Below are 12,378 nucleotides of genomic sequence, written 5' to 3'. Positions count from 1 at the left end.
ATATGCATTGCATATTTATTTAATTTAGCTTTCAAATATTTTCACGAACTATTTATTTAAGCGAACACTGAACGATTATTACAGTTTTCATAGTACAACCCGGAAGACTTTTTATTTTATTCCCACCTACTTCTCTCCCTCACCTAACACACACCCACTACTCTCCACCAACTATGCCCCTTTAATTAAAATATCAAAACACTCATCTACCTATTCAAGCACTACTGAAACCATTTCATGTTAGTATTCCACTCCATCTTTAACAAATTACAACCTTCTCTCTCGTGAGAAAAGCTCAGTTGCAGCACAACAGTCATCCGAATAATTTATCAGGTTTCTACTCCTCCTTGAAACGATTATATTACAGCATTTTCTTTAGAACTTCAGATTTTTCCCAAATTATCAAAACCAGTTTAGCAACATCTCGATATACAGATGAATAGAGATGGAAACGCATACATAGCTATTTTGCTAGCAAATCAAAAACTCATGCTTTGCAAACAACCAAACTTAGAATCACTAAGTATGCAATCTGTATGTGTGTGTATTTCAATAAGAACAACGTACATAAATATTATATATGTTTATGCTTTTAAATAAAAGCTCGGTTGATTTCAAGAACTCGACTTTCACTGTTAAGAAAGAAAGAAATAGGGGAAACTATGATTTTGGTGTGTGTGTCTGGTTGGCTGAACGAGAAGCGGCCGGCGGTATACGGACTGCTGCTGTCAGTCGGAGTCAGGGAGGCGGAGGCGGTTGCTTGGCGCCACTGTTATCCTCCGGTCGGAGTGAGCAGAGGGTAGAGAGAGATGAACTGAGAGCGAGAGGAGGCGACGTCGCCTGATCTCCGGGCGGCGGCAGTCGGAGATTCGAGGAGGGTGCTGGAGATGGCAGCTCGGCTGCTGTCGCCGGAAGGATGGGTCGATGGTTCCAGGGAGGCTAGGTCGGCGACTCCGCCGTTGTCCTGTTCAGAGGAAGAGGGAGAAGTAGAGGCGGCCGATTAGGGACCTCGGGGTTGCTGAGGGCTTGAGCGGGAACGACGGCAGACACGGGTTGCTATCGCCGGGAGTTTTAGAGAGGGAGGCCAGGGCCCGGCGGCTCTGCCGCTGTCGCTCGGCCACGGACGGAGAGAAAAATGAGGGTGCGGCGGCTGTGTGCGGTCATCACCGTGTGTGTGTCGAGTCCAGAGGTGAGAACCGAGGGGTGAGTGGCTGTCGCCGTTGCTCCGGCGAGCTCTGGTGGCGGCGGATTTCTGGCGTGAAAAGTGAGAGAGAGAGTGAGATGGATTGAGGAACCGTGAGAGAGAGATTTGAGAGTGAAGGTGGAGTCAGCGTGGGGTGAAGAAGAAGAAAAGAAGGTGTTGGGCTAGGTTTTGAGTTTTGGGCCGAGTTAGTTGGGCTGTTGGGCTTCTGTGTGGGCCGGTTTTTAATTTATTTATCAGTAGGGTTTTTAATTTATTTATCACTTGGGCCCTTTTTATTTAAAAAAAAATGTTGGGCCTTAATTCAGTTATTTAAAAGATGGGCCCTATTATTGTTTAATTAACTTGGGCTGTGCAGATTTTCATTTAAGGGACTCTACCATTTTATTTAATTAGACTATCATATTAGTTTGATTAATTATTTTAAAGAATTATTTGCATAATAATATTATATTATTATTATGTGCATATTTTAAGTAAATTACTTATTATATGTTAAGCATGACATGAAATTGCATTTATTTTACAATAAAAATATTTAATTGGTTATAATTATAATTCCAATTATTAAAGAAAGTCGAGTAAGAATATTGTTGGTGTTCTTAACTCAAGAGAAATGTTTTTAATTATTTATTCATTAAATTTTGAAAACCCGGCTAAGTGAATAATAGAATGTTAAGCACTACACCATGACTTAAGTTAGCTTCACGAGACCTATTAAGAATAGAATTTCTTGTAGGCTTTATGAACCAAGGGGATTAGCGCTGCTTTCCCAAGACGAGTTTATGTGATTATGATCTTCAGGCTTTGCCTATCCAGGTGGGCATTACTTTTACTATACGTATATAGAGATCCCCTGCGTGTCGTAGGCCTCTTATACGAATATATGCATGAGATGATTTTAACTGTTAATTTCAGTTTATTATTATGCCCAAATGATAAATGACTCTTATGAAATGAAAATGAAATGTTTATGAAATGAAATGATTGACTGCCAAAAATGTTTATGTTTTTATATGTATCCTATCTGTGTTGGTTCGCCAACTTTAAAGGAAATCCAATTGGGATCCTATGCTAGACAAAGGTCGCTAGCTAGGGTTAACGTGTACACTTATGGAGACCGCGAGTCGCTTGCGACCGGTCTTGGCGTCCGTGGTAAGGAGGCCTCCTTCCCGGCGCGTGATAGAAAGGAACAGATATGGATCATATGAAGGAAAATGATCGGCCGATCGACTTTATGAAAATGAAAGAAATGTTTTAGTAAGCGCAGGTCTTTCAAGAAAACCCCTGTGTGTTACTGTTATGGCAGTTCAATTTATATATATGTTATGCATGAATGTATTTTCGGCTATGCCCACTGAGTATTTTTATACTCAGCCTTGCATGTATTTCTAAATGTGCAGTTTAGGATGCTGAAATCTCTGTCACATCCCACTATCCCAATGACGGGTTAACAGGGGTTATGACTTGGGGTGAACAATAAGAAATGGAAATGGACAATTACTTAACATTAAAGTATATGGAAATGTCACTCATAGATAAAATGCTAGGATCATATATGATTATTTGGATACTTATAAAACATACACATAAATGAGAACTGATTAAGGTGGGTTACCCAATAACACGTATAACAACTTCATAACATAGAGCTATCCTAATCAAAGTGTTTTGCAGCGGAAAACGTGTGAGATATACATATGAAGATGTATACTCAAGGTTACATTTCTTGAAATGTCAAAGGAACACCCGCTCAACATCATTCCATTCCATCAGCTGCTCAACCTGAACCGTATATCAAAAGTGATCGACTCCAGAGTTGATCTTCCGAATTGTTCCCACGGCAAGATTCAACGTTGGATGGCAACGATCTTCGAATCCTTATCTCAATCTAGAGAATTGCAAATCACCTATCTCTCTCTAACTCTTTCTCACACACTCTTTTTTTTTTTTCACTTGTTCTCTGCACACTTTCATGCTAAAAATATAGCGAAAGCATAGCAAAAGTGAAAAGGTAATGATGTGCATGACTAAGCACCAACTTTCATTCCTTTACCATCACTTTCGGCTAGTGATAGTTTAAACAATAGCAAAAGTGAAAGTTGGACAATCATGGTCATTTAATTATTATTTAGAATAAATAATAATGCCCATCATTATAATTAAGAGAAAGATCCTTTAGAGAATTGGTACATTGTTCTCTTGAGATTTAAGCCTATATTTGGGCCAACCGGGGATCTACTAGCTCGAATAAAGTTTGGCCTCCCAGTGCTCGATTTTCTTATTCAGCCCAGAATATAAATCGAGACACTAGTATTAATTTATTCCACTAGAAAATTAATTGTTCCCACGGCAAGATTCAACGTTGGATGGCAACGATCTTCGAATCCTTATCTCAATCTAGAGAATTGCAAATCACCTATCTCTCTCTAACTCTTTCTCACACACTCTTTTTTTTTTTTTTTTTTTTTTCACTTGTTCTCTGCACACTTTCATGCTAAAAATATAGCAAAAGCATAGCAAAAGTGAAAAGGTAATGATGTGCATGACTAAGCACCAACTTTCATTCCTTTACCATCACTTTCGGCTAGTGATAGTTTAAACAATAGCAAAAGTGAAAGTTGGACAATCCCGCGTCCAGCCGCCGTCCACCCACTGCTCTCTCTGAATCAAGAACCACTCAGCCCCTTCGCCGCTGCTACTGGAATCTTCGGCTTCGCCGTGCCGCTGCACTCCAGAATCGGCGAGCACCGCCGCTAACCTCTGCTACCATTTTGACTCCGATCGGCAGCAAGAGCTATTGTCAAAATCTTCGTCTCGTCTCGGCTGAATAGGGCAGTCACCCCTTTCTTAAGCTAAGTTCTCTAGTCATTCTTCTTTTTGTCGATTCATAAAGGATTAAAATAAGGTGCAATATTTCTCGTTTTGTTTACACCTAATGCTCGTTTAAAACGCGGTTTAAAACTACATATAAACTGTCACTTGCTCTTGAAAGCATATTTGGTGATTCTGCTAAGTTCAAGGGCGTGAAGTAGCAATGGATGAATCATGATGTAGTTGGTGTTTGTACTATAAAGAATGCAGCTTGCTAAGTCCATTATGTCTACAATGGTTTTTTTTTTTTTTTATCATAAGATACTGATCATGCGAACTGAAATGGAGCGAACTGAAATGTCTACAATGTTTAGCAATGAACTGAAATGCGCCGCTGCATAATGGATACAATGGTGTATGTATGTGAACTCAAATGGATATTTGGTATAGAATTAATACCTTGAGTATCTTGTTGGTTTGTTGTTGTTGAGTTGAATGAATTGAGCTGAAAATTGGTATTGTTGTTTCAGTAATTGCAGGTTAAATCATGGAAAAAGATGGATAAGTTCAAGCCAAAGCTTACCAATCTGGGATTTGTCCTAGACGTGGAGGAGTATAAGTTTGTGCTTACTACTCCTGCTCCCGCGAACCTTACTACTCGGTCTTCTGAAGAGCAAAGGGAGGCCCATAAGCGGTGGCATAGGGCGAATAATATGACGAAAGCTTATATTATGACCACTATGTCTTCTGCGTTGCAGCTGCAACATCAGTCGTTGGAGACTGCGGCTGCAATTATAAGGAACCTCGAGGAGCTCTTTGGGGAATCAGACCGATCAGTCCGTTTTGAACTCATGAGGAAACTCATGTCTTCAAAGATGACGGAAGGTTCGTCTGTGCGCGAGCACGTGCTTGGAATGATTAATCATTTCAATGAGCTGGACGTGCTCGGTGGAGGAATCGAGGATGCCATTAAGGTAGACATGGTTCTCCACACTCTGCCCAAATCCTACGAAAACTTCCGACTCAATGCCGTAATGGGCAAGAAAAAGTTCACTCTAAATGAACTGCTTAATGAGTTGGTAGCGGCCGAGGGGGTCATGGGAAAGAGTCCACAGGCTTTGGCCACTGCCACAGGACCCAGTTTTCCACCGAAAGGTAGGAAGAAGAAAGGGCCCCATGGCAAGAAAAGCCAAGAAAAAGGTGGGAGCAAGAAGAAGCCAGGCCCTACCGGAGGCATTAAAAAGCCAAAAGGGAAAGGCAAGTGCTTCAAGTGTCAGAAAACTGGACATTGGAAATCCGACTGTCCCATGATGAAGAAAGCTCAAGGTATTTCTACTGCTCTTGTAACGGAAACATACTCAGTTTCGAGATCTTCCCATCAATGGGTTGTTGACTCGGGTGCAACTGACCATGTTTGTTACACCTTGCAGGGGTTCCTGCGGACAAGGGAGCTTAGTGGAGGCGAGCTGTCACTCTCCATGGGAAATGAAGCAAGCTTACCCGTTGTTTCAATTGGAGATGTGAATTTATTAATTGATAAACATGTTTTGTTTTTAAGAGATGTACTCTATGTTCCGGGTTTTCGGAAAAACTTGATTTCTACCATTCAATTACGAAAGTATGGATATTCTGTTCTTTTAGAAGACAGTGCAGTATTCATTAAAGATGGTCAAGTTTTATTTAGAAGTGCGGCTGATTCTCTTTATACTTTTACATGTCCATTTGATTATTCTTCATCTGCTTTTACTTTGACTACAAACCAAAAGAAGAGAAAAGCTTCTTCTCTAGAGAACCAAACTCTTCTTTGGCACCTACGATTGGGTCACATCAATCTAAGGAGGATCCAAAGACTGGTTTCCGATGGTATCTTGGAGTCTCTTCAAGTATAACCAATCCCAGTCTGCGAATCTTGTCTAGAAGGAAAGATGACGACTCGGCCTTTCAAGGCCAAGGGGTATAGGGCCAAAGAAGTGTTGGAACTGGTTCATTCTGACTTGTGCGGACCTATGTCCACTCAAGCTCGTGGAGGGTACGAGTATTTTGTCACTTTCATTGACGATTACTCAAGGTACGGGTACATTTACTTGTTGCGCTACAAGTCTGAATGCTTTGACAAGTTTCAAATATTCAAGGCGGAAGTAGAAAAGCGACAAGGTAAAAGTATCAAGTCATTGCGATCTGACCGCGGTGGCGAATACCTCAGTAACGAGTTTAGAGCATACTTGTTAGAATCTGGGATTACATCTCAGTTGACTACACCGGGTACACCCCAACAGAATGGTGTGGCAGAGAGAAGAAATAGAACTCTTCTTGAGATGGTTAGATCGATGATGAGTTTTGCTACTTTACCCATTTCGTTTTGGGGATATGCCTTAGAAACAGCTGGTTACATTCTAAACTTAGTGCCTTCTAAGTCGGTTGCTAAGACCCCGTCCGAGCTGTGGTCAGGGCGCAAGCCTTCTCTTAACCACATCCGGGTTTGGGGCAGTCCAGCACACGTGCTGAACAAGGATGCCGATAAGTTGCGCTCTAGAACTGAAGTAAAGTTGTTTATAGGATATCCTAGAGGAACGAAAGGGGGTTATTTTTATTGTCCTAAAGATCAAAAAGTCATTATTAGCACTAACGCAAGATTCTTGGAAGAGGACTACATAAATAACCATAAAAGTAAGAGTAAAATTATATTCGGAGAGGTCAAAGAAATTGGCACGACAAGTCAGCCAATTTAGCCAATTGTGCAAGATGTAGTACCGCAGGTCTCATCAGAAAAAGCACAGAATGTCGATACCGAATCTGAAATAGTGCCACGTCGAAGTGAGAGGGAATCAAAGGGCAAACTGCCCAGTCGATATGCATTTGTCAATAAATCTAAAGATTCAATTGACGATGGGCTTATCGAAGAAGATCCCTGGACTTACTCCGAAGCACTAGCAGATCCGGATGCTCTTGAGTGGGAGGCATGTATGGTTTCAGAATTTGAATCCATAACTGCCATGGATGTATACGAGAAATGTTTGCTACCTGAGGGTCGAAAGGCCATTGGTAGCAAATGGGTATACAAACGCAAGAGAGGACCGGATGGGAAGGTTACGGCCTTCAAAGCGAGACTGGTGGCGAAAGATTATACTCAACGACCTGGTATCGATTTTGAGGAAACTTTTTCGCCAGTAGCCATGCTTAAGTCTATCCGATTTCTCTTGTCCATGGCAGCCCATATGAACCTTGAGGTATGGCAAATGGATGTCAAGACCGCATTCTTGAATGGGTATCTTGAAGAAGATAGAGATATCTATATGTTACAACCAGAAGGGTTCATCAAGAAAGGTGAAGAGCATCTAGTTTGGAAGCTTAAGAAGTCTATTTATGGACTTAAGCAAGCTTCATGATCTTGGAATAAACGTTTTGATGACGTGGTCAAAACTTATGGTTTTGAGCAGTGTGTCAACGATAGCTGCGTTTATAGGGTCTGTATCGATGGGAGTTTGGTTTTCCTTATACTCTATGTGGATGACATACTTCTCATTAGTGATAATGTGAATGTATTGTCTGGCATTAAGGATTGGTTATCCCAACAGTTTGAAATGAAGGATCTGGGAGAGGCAGCATATATTCTCGGAATAAAGATTGGTCGTGACCGATCTAAGAGAATGTTCAGTTTGTCTCAAGCATCCTACATTGACACTGTTTTGGCACGGTTCAGCATGCAGAATGCTAAGAAAGGTTTTCTACCTTTCAGACATGGTGTTCCGCTATCTAAAGCTTTGCGTCCCACAACACCTGAGCAAATAGCGAGCATGAAGACAGTTCCTTATGCTTCGGCTGTAGGAAGTCTCATGTATGCGATGCAGTGTACCAGGCCTGATATCTGTTTTGCCGTTGGCATTGTGGCTAGATATCAAGCGAATCCAGGTCAAGCTCATTGGACTGCTGTAAAGCACATACTCAAGTATCTTAAACGGACTAAGGAGTATGCGCTAGTTTACCAGTCTCATGATCTGACACCAGTAGGGTATGTAGACGCCGATTATCAAGGTGATAAGGACAAGAGGCGGTCTACTACTGGCTATGTGTTTATGTTTGGAGGTGGAGCCATTGTGTGGAGAAGTGTAAAGCAGAAATGCAATTCACTATCCACCATGGAAGCCGAGTATGTAGCTGCTTGTGAAGCTGCTAAAGAGGCTGTATGGCTCAGGAACTTTCTAGCTGAGATTGATGTGATTCCTAGCTTGCCTAAATGTATTACAATTTATTGTGATAATGAGGCTGCTATTATGAATACCAAGGATTCAAGATGTCATCAATCCATGAAACACATTGATGGCAAGTATCATTACATTCGGTTAGTGGTCAAGCATGGTGATGTTGCATTACTACATATTGCGGGTGTTGATAATCTTGCTGATCCTTTCACGAAGAGTCTTCCTGGTGCGGTGTTCAACAAGCATGTTGAAGACCTTGGAGTTCGTGACCTCCCGATACTAAACTAAACTTTAGTATAAGTGGGAGAATTTGTAATAGAGATTTACAAGTGAGTGGATAGCTAGGATATTATCAGTTTATTAGTCACGTTGTATACTAAAAGTCTGCTTTAGTATAAGTGGGAGAATTGAAGGGTTATATACTTAAAGCAACACTTTTATGCTTGTATATATTGATACCTTATTCACTACTATTTTCCTATCTGAATTATTGTTATTGCATAATCCTATTATAGTCCAATTTATCTCATACTATAGATTATATGGTGTGTTGTAGATCACAGAAGATCATATAATTGGAAAAAGTTGAGATATAAATTGAGTTCACAATCGAGGCAACTATGGACGAGTTGCTGGTTTAGATTGTAGCATAAATGGATAAATAGTTTGTCTTGGCTATTTATTTATGCTAGTACCTTCGTGTATTGAACAGGATCACAGTGAGATGAATTCTTATATTCTGACTAATTAAGAATCAAGATCTCGGTGACTTAAATAATTTAACCTTAATTGAATTAATCGGTGTAAATAATTAATTGATTATTACTTTGATTTATCATGGGTGAGAACTCTGTTGAAGTTCAAGATACTCGATACTTTGAGTGATAACAATTATTATTTGATATGCGATTATATTGCAATAAGGATCCGTGTCCTGCTGATAACAGGATGATAATATCCTCTTGAGGAACTTAATAAGTTTATCGTATTAAACTCTGCAGGTGGAATTAGTTCCGATACGATAATAAGTTTAAGTGGTAGCACTCGAGATGTCGTTTATAATTAAACGACTAATTAATTAATTAATTGACCGTCAGAGGAATTAATTAATTAATGGATATTCGATATCTTAAACACGGAGATTAATTAAGTCTAATACTAGCCCCGACTCACCTAAAGAATAAAGAGGTAATTCAGTATTAATTTTCTAGTGGAATAAATTAATACTAGTGTCTCGATTTATATTCTGGGCTGAATAAGAAAATCGAGCACTGGGAGGCCAAACTTTATTCGAGCTAGTAGATCCCCGGTTGGCCCAAATATAGGCTTAAATCTCAAGAGAACAATGTACCAATTCTCTAAAGGATCTTTCTCTTAATTATAATGATGGGCATTATTATTTATTCTAAATAATAATTAAATGACCATGATTGTCCAACTTTAACTTTTGCTATTGTTTAAACTATCACTAGCCGAAAGTGATGGTAAAGGAATGAAAGTTGGTGCTTAGTCATGCACATCATTACCTTTTCACTTTTGCTATGCTTTTGCTATATTTTTAGCATGAAAGTGTGCAGAGAACAAGTGAAAAAAAAAAAAAAGAGTGTGTGAGAAAGAGTTAGAGAGAGATAGGTGATTTGCAATTCTCTAGATTGAGATAAGGATTCGAAGATCGTTGCCATCCAACGTTGAATCTTGCCGTGGGAACAATTCGGAAGATCAACTCTGGAGTCGATCACTTCTCGTTTCGCAGGTATACTTCTTTTACTACCTTGTAGGATTATGGTTTTTGTATGTACTTGTTAGATATCCGAAATGGATCGTGGGCACACGAACAGTATATCAAAATATGGTTCCTTCAATTGGTATCAGAGCCAAGGTCCGGACATTTCGGCTCTATCGGATTAATGAGTAGTAAAACCATTAGATCTTGGTAGAACTTTGCTATATCAATATGCAGGTTTTGTATATTGTTCGTCGTCTTATCGTGGATCATTTATTTGATTTGTCGATCTTGGCCTGTAATCTTGAAATCACGACAAGCTATGCGTGATTAGATTAGGATTTCCATTTGTATTTTTTTTTTGTTGGTTTATCTATTGGAGAACAATAGAAATCAAGAACAGAGGGTGATAGAATGCAAAATGGAGAAGCACAGAAATTCCGGGCTCCCGCTGGTCGCCCGGTGCCGGAATTCAGCCGGTGTCGCCGTGCCTCTCGCAGGAAATCAAGTTCTGGCAGTCTCCGAAGAACAGCTATAACTTCCTCTACAGAAGTCCGATTGAGGTGAAACAAGTGGCCACGGAAAGCTCTTTCAAAGACGAAGAAGTCGTATTTCTGCATAAAATACGATTGGAGTTCATTTGAGGGGTCAAACGGAGCGTTGAAGTTGGCTGACCTGTTCAGCGACAGTTTGACGAATTGGGCCTATCTTTTGGACTTCTATGATTTAATTCCATTGGGCTCTCTTTTGGGCCTCTTAAATTAAATATATTGGACCTATTTAATTAAATTAAGTTGGGCCTATTTAATTAAATTAATTTGAGCTTAATAATTTGGGCTCTTTTATTTAATTAATTTGAGCCTCTTTGATTTAATTAATTTGGGATCTTTTATTTAATTTGGGCTACTTAATGGATGGAGTGTTTCGCGGACGACGAGACTTGCCAAAAGACGAAGAAATCTATTATGTAATAGATTAGAATTTAATTTCCCTTATTTTATTCATTTGTAATAAAATAGGCAGGGAAGAACAGGTTCCAGGTTTCCACGATAAGACGACAATTTTTTTTTTCGGGTTTCTTTTATGTCGTGGAATTTAATCACCGTTAAGGTGTTTTTTAGAAGCATGATATTTTTTTTGTGGTTTTAAATGCGCATAGTATATCATGCTAGGTGTTATCACGTTTTCTCTAAGCATGTTTTAGAATTTCAAGCGAGCATGTTTTATTACATGTGTTATAGAAATGCATGCTTAAGTTTTCCGTGTCAACGTGATTTAACCTGTAAACTTTTTGAAGTAAAAGACTAAGCGGATAATTCAATTTTTTAAATAAAATTGATATAGACCTCCACAGTTGGTTTAAGACAAAGTAAATTGATAATTGGTGTAAACGTCCACACGAACGTGGCTTGCACTCGTTATTAATTTGCAGCTTTTGTCGGTTAAACTTCTAAATTAAAAAATATTTTAATCTTGTGAATAAGTGGGAGTTTTTGCATGTAAACGTTCACACTATCGTGACTTGCATGTATTAATTTCTGCGAATTATTCTAGAAATGATTAAAATTAATTATTTTAACCTTGAGAATAGTGGGAGCTTCTCGTGTAAACGTCCACACGAACGTGGCTTGCACGGGTTAGTCTTTCATGGATTATTCTAGAAGGGGTTAAAATAAAAGATAGTCATAAAGTTGACTAAACTGTGGTCATAGCTTAGGCGTTTATTTCAAGTACAACTCCCCAACGGAGTCCCTTCTTGAAATTGCGTGGTCTAGACAAGGTCCGTTTATTGGTCCCATTTTTTCATAAGGATAAGTTGAAAATGGAATGAGACCAAAGACTGGGTGTCTGGTCAAACGAAGAGCGCGTAAACGTCCACACGAACGTGGCTTGCGTGTAATTCGATTGGGCTAACGGAGGTTTCAATAATATTGTTTTATCAAAAGGTTACAATATTATTGCTACGAATCTTTATGCAATAACGTGTTTTCTTATTTGCATTTGTTTGTTTAATATTTCAGATATGACTATTACCCCGCTTTTGAATGTTTTATCTGCTAAGCCGCTTACTGGTCCGAATTTTTCGGAATGGAAGCGCAATCTGGGATTTGTCCTAGACGCGGAGGAGTATAAGTTTGTGCTTACTACTCCTGCTCCCGCGAACCTTACTACTCGGTCTTCTGAAGAGCAAAGGGAGGCCCATAAGCGGTGGCATAGGGCGAATAATATGACGAAAGCTTATATTATGACCACTATGTCTTCTGCGTTGCAGCTGCAACATCAGTCGTTGGAGACTGCGGCTGCAATTATAAGGAACCTCGAGGAGCTCTTTGGGGAATCAGACCGATCAGTCCGTTTTGAACTCATGAGGAAACTCATGTCTTCAAAGATGACGGAAGGTTCGTCTGTGCGCGAGCACGTGCTTGGAATGATTAATCATT

The 12,378-nt window shown here is 39.7% G+C and overlaps 1 long non-coding RNA gene across 1 annotated transcript; it reads left to right on the top strand.

Annotated features, from left to right (window-relative positions):
- Positions 1-5,208: 5,208 nt before the first annotated feature.
- On the top strand, positions 5,209-5,720 carry LOC131020088 (uncharacterized). Its single transcript, XR_009100605.1, has 2 exons — positions 5,209-5,341; positions 5,446-5,720. It is a non-coding gene; the product is annotated as an uncharacterized LOC131020088 (long non-coding RNA).
- The last annotated feature ends 6,658 nt before the right edge of the window (positions 5,721-12,378 follow it).

This window comes from Salvia miltiorrhiza, chromosome 4, assembly GCF_028751815.1.
Source record: "Salvia miltiorrhiza cultivar Shanhuang (shh) chromosome 4, IMPLAD_Smil_shh, whole genome shotgun sequence".
Taxonomy (NCBI): domain Eukaryota; kingdom Viridiplantae; phylum Streptophyta; class Magnoliopsida; order Lamiales; family Lamiaceae; genus Salvia; species Salvia miltiorrhiza.
This window is presented reverse-complemented; position numbering and strand designations above follow the sequence as displayed.